Source organism: Salvia hispanica, chromosome 2, assembly GCF_029641045.1.
Source record: "Salvia hispanica isolate PSC_SH4W2 chromosome 2, Shi_PSC_v1, whole genome shotgun sequence".
Classification (NCBI taxonomy): Eukaryota; Viridiplantae; Streptophyta; class Magnoliopsida; order Lamiales; family Lamiaceae; genus Salvia; species Salvia hispanica.
The window spans coordinates 45,970,730-45,982,421 of NC_142693.1; the positions used below are offsets into that span (position 1 = coordinate 45,970,730).

An 11,692-nucleotide genomic window follows, 5' to 3' on the forward strand; every position below is an offset into this window, starting at 1 on the left:
AAAATAAATAAATACATAAATAATATAATATATATATGTATATATTTTCGAAGCACCACACTCCAAGGGGAACCGTATTTTATGCCCTAACCTCGACCCAGGGGTCTGGAACCTTCAATTTTTATTTTGTAGGGCATGGTCAAGGGGATTATCCAGGAGGAGAGTGTGAAGGAAGGAGTCAAGGAGGGAAAAGATATTTTGAATTTCAAATTCTGGCCGATAATTATGGGAGACGTACGGTTGCTTACATCACGCCTGCAACCGCACCATCCTTTCACCAGAAAAAGCAACCGTCGTCCTTCTCTCTCCATCATTCCTAATTAGACAAAAATTTGTGTTTGCTCTTCCTTCTCTCTTCATTCCCTCTCTCTCTAAAAAACGGACGAAACCCTAACAACAAAATTGCCAATTCTTTTCGTTTTTTTTTTCAGATCTACACCGATGGATTCTACCAAAGGCATTGAGTATGACCCAACCTTGTTGGCCGAGTTGACGCAGAAGGTGGGAAGTATAGAGAAAGCAAAGGAGGTGTATGCCCTATTCGCCGCCAGTCTGATGCCGTCTGCGCCGACTATACCATCACTGAGAATTCCGGCGGATTCGGCTGCGAAACCGGTGAGTCTCTCTGAAGAAGGATCGCGAGTCGCTGAACCATCGCATGCAGAGACCGTTTCACAGGAGGCGGAGGAAGAGGAAGCATTCCACAAACAGTCGGAGGATGGTGAACCGACACATGAAGAGACCTTGGTAGAGACAGAAGGAAATGAAACGGAGAACCCTAATCTTGAGGGTAGGGAAATGTGTGAGGGGGAAACCCCTATTGCTGATGAAGTTCGTGAGGGGGAGACCCTTATTGCTGTTGAAATTCGTGAGGGGGAAACCCCTATTTCTGTTGAATTTCGTGAGGGGGAAACCCCTGTTTCTGTTGAAATTGCTGAGGGGGAGACCCCCGTGTTTGAAAAGTTTGCTGAGGGGGAAACCCCTAATTTGGAAGGAATCGCTGAGGGGTAAACCCCAGAAAAGCTTTTGGCAGAGTCAGATCTACATTCGACGGTAGTACCGGAGCATGAGGAAGGGCTGAAACTGATAGTGGACCTGGTTGATGACCAGGAGGAAAGTGCGCCCAAGGTTGATGAGAGGGCAGAAAGGAGGCGCACTAGGAGAAGCCTCCTTGACGAAGTCGATGACTTTATACCTGAAGCGACAGAGACAGAGGCGCGCTTGGCCAAGGAGAAGGCCAGAAAAGGAAAGGCGCCGGCGACTACATCTACCCGGTCAAGGAAAGCTCCCTCCGTACAGGAGGTCGAGGAGACCCTTTCCCCTGTGACCGAGGAACCCTTTGTCGAGGAGCACGACGAGCCCATCCCTGAGCCCAGCTATAACTCTGAGGAGGTTGAAGAAGAGCCGATTCCCGGACGCCCGGTGATTTGGCTGACTAAAAGCTTGTTGGAGGAGATGAGACAGTTTGACGACCAGAAGAGGATCGCGGTATACAAGGAGAGATGTAGTGCATGGAAGATGGCCAAGTCAGGGAAACAGTATAGCAAGAGGGAGCTCAATATGATTGCATGTGATAAAGAATTCCGCACCTATATCCAAGCAATAGGGTTTGAGTGGCTGTTGCAGCACAACCAAGAGAGGGTACCAGTGGATCTAGCAAGGGAGTTTTTCTCCACTTTTCGTTTGAAGAATACCACGGACCTGGACGCGGATTCTATCACATTCAGGCTTTTCAATCAGGAACACGAGTTGAGCATTAGGGAGTGGTCCCTACGGATGGGGTTGTTCACTAAGGAAGAAGATGAAGAGGGGGCATGGAACGATAGGATGGTGGGGATGCCAAAGAACACGCCTGGTTTCAAAGTCCAGACAGCATGGGAACTGGTCACGCACTCTAAATCAGGGGCGTTTAAATCCAGCTACTCCAAAGCCTCCCACATCGAAGACCGGATCCTCCGTTTTGCTCAAACATTTATCAGCTACAATTTGATGGGCAGTGCGAATTCAGCTCTCACTACTACCGATCTCTACTTCACATGGTGCATGGCGGAGGGTGTTAAGGTGCACCTCGGATATTGGATGGCGCGGGCATGCCACCAGATGACGAGCAACCCGGGGCGTCATATGTACACCTGCCACCTCATCGGCGCTTACCTCCAGAGGAATATAGAAATGAGAATTGCCAAGGCTGCTCCGCTAGTAGTCATGTGCGACCCCCCAGAGGTGTTTAGTGTTGATTATTTCTTCAACAAGGGGTTGCTGCAGACTCAAGGCACCAAAACTCTCTTCTAAAGAAATGGGTAATGTAAACATACCTGGGTCGGTGCATTTTGAGGGCATCCTTCTTTTCTGTATCACAGCAGACACTGTTGTCTCCAATATCGCCTTGATCTCACGATTAGGAATCTCTGCCTGGCCATTAGACTGAGGATGGTAAGGAGTTGACACTCGATGGTGTACATCATATTTCTTCATCAAAGCCTCGATGGTGCGATTACAAAAATGCGTTCCTTGGTCTGAGATGATGGCTCTAGGAACTCCGTATCTATTGAAAATATTATCCTTGAGAAATTTTGCCAACTCCTTCGATTCGCAAGTTGTGGTGGCCTTAGCTTCTATCCACTTAGATACATAATCCAATGCCACCAATATGTAGGTATTCCCACATGATGACGGGAACGGTCCCATAAAGTCCATTCCCCAAACATCAAAAATTTCGCACACAATCACTGGGATCAGAGGCATCTCATCTCTCCTTGAAATTCCCCCTGTCTGTTGGCATCTCTCACAACACTGGCAGAATTCGAAAGTATCCTTATTCAATGTTGGCCAATAAAATCCGCTGTCTAGAACCTTCCTCGTTGTTTTCCTTGGCCCAAAGTGGCCTCCACATGCTAACGCATGGCAATGATTTAACACATCTCTTTGTTCCCATTCGGGAATGCAGCGCCTAATCACTTGATCTGAGCACATTTTCCACAGGTAAGGATCATCCCAAAAATAAAATTTGGATTCGCTTCTAATCTTCATCCTCTGGGTAGATCAGCAAACCACGGTTCTGCATTCAGCGTGCGCTTCCCTTTATCCGATTCCCCTAGACCGGTCAAGGCCAAAACTGCTTCCCAGTCAGGTGGTTTAGGAAATTTCTCCAAAAGGTACAAATGTTCCTCGGGAAAGGCATCGAGTATGGCCTCTTCTGTTTCTCCTTGGAAGATTCTTCTCAAATGATCTGCTATCCTATTCTCCGTTCCTCTTTTATCTCGTACTTCCCAATCAAACTCTTGTAAAAGTAACACCCAACGGATCAACCTTGGCTTCGACTCCTTCTTAGCCAGTAAGTACTTTATTGCTGCGTGATCCGTGAAGACTATAACCCTTGACCCAAGAAGGTAGGGTTGGAATTTTTCAAAGGAATACACGATGGCTAACATTTCCTTCTCCGTGGTGTCATAATTCTTCTGAGCTTGATTTAGTGTTTTGGAAGCATAGAAGATCACATAGCTTTTTCCATCAATTTTTTGTCCTAAGACGGCTCCCACAACGAAATCGCTTGCATCACACATTATCTCGAAAGGATGGTTCCAGTCTGGTGCCCTGATTATTGGTGCTGACACTAACCTGTCCTTAAGCAGCTGGAACGCCCTCTCGCATCCTTCGTCAAAGACGAATTCCACATCATTTTGTAGCAACCGAGTGAGTGGTTGAGCGATCTTTGCAAAATCCTTTATGAACCTCCTATAGAACCCTGCATGGCCTAGGAAACCTCTCACCTCTTTTTGATTCGTAGGGTATGGTAATTTTGATATCACATCCACCTTTGCCTTGTCTACCTGGATACCCCTCTCAGAAACCACGTGACCTAGGACAATGCCTTCAGTCACCATGAAGTGGCACTTCTCGAAGTTCAACACTAAATGCTTTTCCTGACATCTCTGCAACACTAGATCAAGGTTGGCTAAACAAGCATCAAATGAGTTCCCGTAGACGGTGAAATCGTCCATGAATATATCAATGCACACTTCCAACAGATCCGAAAAAATGCTCATCATACATCGTTGAAAAGTCCCCGGTGCATTACACAATCCAAATGGCATTCTTCGGTATGCCTATGTACCAAAAGGGCACGTGAAAGTGGTCTTCTCTTGATCCTCTGGATTAACGTAGATTTGGACATAGCCGCTGTATCCGTCAAGGAAACAAAAATACTGTTTGCCTGCCAATCTCTCCAGCATCTGATCAATGAAAGGTAAAGGAAAATGATCCTTCTTTGTGGCTTCGTTCAACTTCCTGTAGTCGATGCACATCCTCCATCCTGTCACTAATCTGGTGGGTACCAATTCATTCTTCTCATTTTTGACAACTTGTATCCCAGACTTCTTTGGCACCATATGGACAGGGCTGACCCACTCACTGTCAGGAATGGAGTAAATGATTCCTAGAGCAAGCAACTTCAATACCTCCTTCAAGACTTCCTCTCGCATGTTTGGGTTCAGCTTCCGTTGTGCATCTCGATGAGCCTTTGCACTTTCTTCTAAACGGATGTGGTGCATGCAAAGATCCGGACTTATTCCCACCAAATCTGAGAGAGTCCATCCTATTGCCTTCTTGTTCCTTTTGATGACCTCCAACAACTCCTTCTCTTGTCCCTTGGTCAAGTTGCTGTTGACTATTACTGGAAATGTCTCGTCCTCCTCCAAGTAAGCGTACTTAAGACCTGGTGGAAGTGTTTTCAGCTCTTTTTTCGTTCCATTCGTCTCCTGGGGCAAGGGATTTTTTTCTGAATTTTCCGGTGAAGTCTCTTTCCCCGACCCAGGAGATTTTTCCAAACTGGCCACATAAATCGATCCCCTGGACCTAGCTGATTCCGGGTTTCTGCAGAATTCCATAATGGCCTCTGTGAGCTCTTCATCTTTCAATTCCTCTGTGTTCACTGCTGCACACCATCCCACAACCTCTTTGTCAATCGAATGGCTCAACTCTGAGTTGTCGATTTGTTCCTGTATCAATTCTGTCTCAAGATATTCTTGGACTAAAGGGTTAATAACATCAATAGCGTAGAGATTCTCGACATCTAAAGGTCTTTTCATCCCCTCATCTATGCTAAAGGTATATTTTTCCCCATTATAGTCCAAGCAAATTGTTCCATCAAACACATCGATAATGGTCTTAGCCGTACGCAAAAATGGCCTCCCCAAAAGTACCCCACTAGACTCAGCAGACTCATTATCATTCATCTTGATCACGTAAAAATCAGCAGGATATAGAAATTCATGCACTTTGACTATAATATTTTCCAACACTCCTTCAGGGCAAATGCAAGTTCTATCTGCTAGCTGGATTACTACCTTGGTAGCAACCATTCTTACCCCGGTTAGCTTCTTATAGATTGAAAGTGGTAAAACATTTATTGACGCCCCTAGATCACACATGGCATGCTCAACCTTGATATCCCCTAAAGAAATGGGTAATGTAAACATACCTGGATCGGTGCATTTTGAGGGCATCCTTCTTTTCTGTATCACAGCAGGCACAGTTTCTCCAATCACAATCTTTCCATCTAGCTTGGTTTTCCCTGCAATAAACTCCTTGATGAACTTACTGAAGGTGGGCATTTTTAAGGCTTGCAAGAATGGCAAGTTGATTTCCAACTTGCTGAAAATCTCCATGAGATCCTCTGTGTCATCCTTTTTCTTCTTCGCCTCCCCTCGATATGGAAATGGTTTTGCTCGCTTTACTGCATTTGTGGAAGTACCAGCCTGGGTTTCATCAACTGCTTTGTTTCCTTCCCTACTTCCTTCCTCAGGTTCAGGGTCTAGGAAAAACGGGTCCCTTGGTCGAGGTAGAGATCCCCCTAAATCCTCCTTCTGGAGGTCTCTCTGAACAATGATCTCCCTCGGTTCAGCGCCTCCCTCTTGCTGTTTCTGACTCTGTTTCCCTTCTTTAGCTTGCATAGGTGCTTCCTCATCAGTTCCCAACGTCGGCCCTTCGTAACCCCGCCCAGATCTCAAAGTGATTTGACTAATGTTTGCTCGGTCTGGCGGTTTGACGGTAGCAGGAAGTTTGCCTTCATTCCCTCGCATCTCGTTCAAGGAAACTGCGATCTGGGAAAGTTGTTTTGCCATCATGTCCATGGCGGCTTTTTGCTCTGACTGAGCATCTTGTAACTTGTGCACCATGTCATTGTTGGAATGTAGGTTACCTTGCATGAACTGCTGTGAATTTACCAAATCATGGACCATGTCATCCAAACTCCGTTGTGGTCTGAAGTTGAATTGACCAAAATTTTGTCCTTGACCTTGGTTCTGTTGAAAATTTCCTTGATGATTATTGTATTGGTTATTCGACCCTTGATTGTTGTACTGGCCACCAGACCCTTGATTCCCTTGGTGGTTCTGTTGGGAATTCTGAAAATTGCCTTGGTTATTCCTTTGGTGAGGTGGCACATAGGAGTTTCCTGGGTTGTTTTGAGTTTTGTTCCCCCAATTAGCTTGGTCCTGATTCCTGTATCCCAGCTGCAATTGTCCTTCTTGGCCCTTCCCTGACCAATTAGACTGCCTCTCCGGAGGGTGTGCAAAATTCGTGAGCTGCAAGGGAGGTGGCTGGCTTTGATCATGGTCAGTCCATCTGAAGTTTGGGTGAGTCCTCCATGGAGCGTCCCTCTATCTTCCTTGATTCCAACTTCCATCGGGATTCCAACTTCCCATCGAATTTGCTTGAGCTTGGCACTCCCCTTCGCAAGGCTGACTGTAGTATGGTTGCAGTTGCCTTTCCTCTTGACCAGGGGATTTCTCATTTTCCACTGGAGCATGCGGATTGCATTTCTCGATCGCATTTAGCAAGGCCTTTTCCAGTTTATCGATCCTATCTTCCACCTTCTTGTCTTCTTGATCCATCACTGCATTAGCTGATCCTCTCCTCAATATGCTTCGCGGGTTATCATAGGCCTTCTTTGCCTCAATCAATCTCCCCAGCGTTTCCTTGGCTTCACTTGCTTTGTTCTTAGTAAAATTTCCCCCGCTCGAGGAGTTCATCAAGTCCTTTGACTCAGGGTTTGCACCCTCATAGAACAAATAGTAAGTCTCCGCTTCTATCATCCTGTGGTTAGGACAAGCATCCAACAGCCCCTTGAAGCGGGACCAATAAGAACTTAGAGACTCATCGTATTCTTGTTTGCACTCCTGAATCTCCTTCTTCAAGGCATTCGTCTTGTTAGATGGAAAAAAGTAATCCAAAAATTCCAGTTTAAAATCCTTCCACGTGTTGATCAAGTCCGGTGGAAGCCTCAGCAGCCAAGTGTTCGCCTCCCCTTTGAGAGCAAACGGAATTGCTCGAAGACGGTAGTCCTCTCCTGTTGCCTCGTGGGGCCGCTTCTGAATGCTGCATAGTTTACTGAACTCGTTCAGAAATTCATAAGGGCATTCGTTCCTCCGCCCAGAGAAGGTAGGTAGAACTCCAAGTACATTCGTCTTGATGTCAATCGACCTCCGTCGTGGGTTCGAGACTATAGCATGAGCGGGTTCACCATCAAGATGTGCGGTGAGCGACCCTATTTCCGGATCGGGGTCAAATAGATGAGCCATATCTGGGTCCTTCTCCTCCTCGGTCTCGGAATGCTCTGGTTCGGTTGTTGTCCCTGGGTTCTCCTCTGTCGATGAATTCCACTCCTTTTCACTTTCTGACTCGAACGGGAATGGATCTTCCGTTCTCAATCCTGATCTAGTAGTGATGGTAGATGTAGATTCCTTGATTCGCCACTCGTACTGGCCACTCCCTAATCCCGATGAGCTTGCCCAACTTCCAGATTGGAAGCCTATTCTCATAAACTGTCAAGGAAAAAAAAGAAATAACAGAAATTAAAATATTTACACCAAATCCCTAAATGAAATAACAACAAACGCCATCCATCACCGGCAACGGCGCCACTTGAAAGGGTTTAATTTGTGCTAAGGCTGTTCAAATAAGAAAATAACAGGTTCCCTAGATCCAGCAAGTCCACTAGATCACTCGGTCTAGGAACTCGTGGGTCGCGAGGAATCCCGGTCGTCGGACACACAAAGCACTTTTCCTTTCAAAAACCCTCAACCACTTTACTAAACCTAGTATAGGGAAGTAGGGATCGATCCCACAGAGAAGGATGCGTAAGACTCATAATCAAGGATTTGGGAGTGTTTTTGGTGTTGGCTGCTGCCACGCATTTTCTTGGGTTGAGGAAAATTAGAATTAACTTGACTTGGGAACCTAAAAAAAAACTTAACCTAAAAGCTAGACCTAGGAAATAAATCTGCGGTGGGGACCATGTCTAAAAAGCAAGGTACGACTGAAAAGTTGGCAGAATAACTAACTCTCGTACTAACTGACAGTGACATCGTCTTCTACAACCAAATTTTTGTAAAACTTCTTTAAGGAAAACAGCATGAGCAAAACAAAAACAGAGCTACTGACTTGAAATCAAATTTATGCATAATAAACGAAGAACTTAGCAGATCTTCATACCCTAGACGAAGTGAAATAGAAACCAAGAAGAAATAAAACAAATCTAACGAACTACTGTCTTTTCACACGCCAAATCCAACCTCAGACGCTAAATCCACTCCGGATCCAAGCGTCCGACATGAACTCCAAACAGAAGAAACTCTCCATCACGTCAGATTTTACAAATAAGAACACCGAATACTCAAACAACCACAGATTTGTCACCAAATTCCACATCAAACACCTTAACAACGAAATAAACAGAGATCGACATAGCATTTGAAGAATTACGCTAACAGCAGAGAGATCTATGCAAAATAACTTGAAATTAAAAGCTCAACGCAGATCGATGAACGGTAAAGCAGTAAAACATTATCAACATCAAAGTCGACTCCCAAAAGTGAAGTTCGACGGTGGAAACTAGCAAAAACAACTGAAATTAAAAGTAATTGTATCTTCGCCCTCACTAGGACGGTGTTGCCAAGCACGAAATCTTTAGAAAATACCCCCCCTATCACGATTACCCAGAACCATCCCCAAGTGTGTGAAAATGTATGAGCTAAGAAGAGTGAAAGACTCTCTCCATTGCGCTGCATGCTCTTCTCTATTTATAGGCGTTTTAGTGGGCCCAGCGAGGTATAGATAATGACTTTGTTGCCCTCAGCTGTAGAGTTCCTTTATCACGCCAATTTCCTCGTAATTCCTGCTCATTTCGTTCCATTCTCCTGCTAGACCATCTCCTTCATAACTTCCTTGATCTAGCAATTTTCTTCACACACCTGGCTTAGGAAACGTGTTAGACCCAGCAAATTACAACATTTTTTTCGCACATCACCGATGCATGAAATTAGCCTTATCAATAGTGATCAGAGAGCCGGAAGAGAGAGGAAGATCAAGTGATAGCGACTACACTTCCAGCGAGGAGTCTGACTCGGAGAGTGATATCTCTCTAGAAGGGGAAGAATACCATGAGCAGCAGCTCCCCGACAACCACCAGGAACTAGTCCACCCTCCAGTAGAGAGGATCGTGTACCGACGATGGAGGGTAGAGCTCACTGATGAGCTTATGGAGGACATGAAGCACTACGACACCAAAAAGCTTCAAGACGCATTTGACGACAAGGAAGACAGTAGCAAGCAGGTCAAATGCGGAAAAGTACTCCACATACCCTCTTTGGATGAGTTATCTGTTCGTGATTCATTCCTGGCCAGTATAGAAGCTTTGGGTTTTGAATGGTTGTTAGAGATTAGGGACCCAGAGATATCTGTGAGATTAGCAAAGGAGTTCTTCACCACGTTTAGGTTCCAAGTCACTACGTACCTAGAGTGGACTGTATGACTGAGTATGTGTAGCCTGGAGGAGGCTATAGGACCAGACTAGAGAAGCCGTGAGAGGAGGGTACCGAGGAGACACATAGAGTTTGAGCCCCAGGAAGCCTGGGAGGAGTTAACCCACCCCGATGCTGGCCAGTTCGCCTCCACTAAATCCAGATCCACCCACTTCAACAATTCCTTGCTAAGATTGGTGCAACTCTACTTAGGCTATAACCTACTGGGGCAGAGTAATTCAGCTGCCAGAACGTCCATGACCGAATTGTACTTGGTATGGTGCGCTAATCGTGGAAGAAAACTGCATTTGGAATTTTGGACAGCCTACCAATGCCACCTGATAGCCACCTACCCAGCTAGAAACTTGTCCCTCTGCCACATACTAGGAGCTTTCATGCGCAACCACATCATCATAACAGAGGCAGACGACCTATCTCCAATGTACATGGTCGACGCTCCTGGCCTATTCGATATACCCTTCTTCGTCCGCACCAACTTGGTATACTACAGGGAAGGAGTATCACAGTTCTACCCAATGGGAGAAGCTCCTGGGCAGATCGACCAAGCTCAAAGGCTGAGGCAAGAAAATCTGGAGAGGGCAGTAACTGAGCTGGCAGAGGAGAATAGACAATCACGGGCAGAGATGGCGAAGCTGACAACCCTAATGGAGAGCATCCTAAAGGAATTGGCAAGAGGAAAGGCAAGCACTGGAGCTGGAACAAGCGGACAGGAGGAACATCTGATCGACCACCCCCCAAACTGACCAGTTAGTTTTTTTTTTTAATTTTTAAGTTTTCTTTTAGTTCTGTTTTTTTTTTTTACTTTGTTAAATAGTTAGAATTATGTGTTTTAATTGTGAGCAAACCTCATTCATAACACTTAGCCTATTTAATAGTCTAAGTGTGAGAAGTAAAGGGTTTGCTACTTTGGTGCATGTGTTTTATTATATTTTTCTTTGTGTCTTGTCATACGCATGTGAACACACACTTAGCCTACTGCGTAGTCTAAGTGTGAGGAGTTTATATATTTATATAACATGTTTGTAAATTATGCTGCTTTGTTTATAAATCTAGGTATATATCTGAAACTCTCCCACTTAGCCTATTGCATAGTCTAAGTGTGAGAATTTTTAGATATAATATGTGTTTGTTGTAAATATGTGTCTGTCATACTAGCCATTCCCAATTTTCACTTCACAGCCCGAATCTGGGGCAGACACTTGTGAAGTGAGAGGGGGGAGCAAATGGCCAGTATGACATGTATATATGTGTTATTTGAGTCATTGCATGTTAGTTTTTTTAGGGTTTGTTTAGGTCTAGGAATTATGTGTTATGTTTTACGAATGGGCATAAAACTCAACTGCCTCGAACTGACGGTGAGGGGAATTGAGGGAGATAAGGCATGCCGGAAAACAGAAACCACCCCCCCCCCCAAGTAACCCCTAGTCAGTATAGATGATGCAAGTATGAAGGAAAAACCCATCCCTTAGGTCAAACACGAAAGCCCTCTTAAAAGGTGAGTTAGAAGCCCCAAAGTGGAACTGCTTTCCACTAAACACTGAAAAAAAAAAAAAAGCCCTACCCTTAGAACTAGGGGTGTCGAAACGGGTAGCGGGTAACGGGTATTCCCGAACCCGACCCGATACCCGTCGGGTATTGGATACCCGCTACCCGCAAAAATCGGGTTCGGGTTCGGGATCGGGTACCAAAAATAATAAAAAGTCGGGTATCGGGTATACCCGATACCCGATCGGGTAAACCCGATTAAAATTAATTACCCGATTAATACTTTGAACTTTAATATAGTGTGTGCATTATACCCTTCTACCACGCATGGTTTAGCTGATCGGCTCCATCACTCACTCCTATATTTACATCTCACAAACTAAACC

At 45.2% G+C, this 11,692-nt stretch overlaps 1 pseudogene; it reads right to left on the minus strand.

Moving 5' to 3' along the window:
* LOC148932515 (uncharacterized) overlaps window positions 1-11,692 on the minus strand; it is a 151,366-nt pseudogene that overhangs the window by 30,172 nt on the left and 109,502 nt on the right.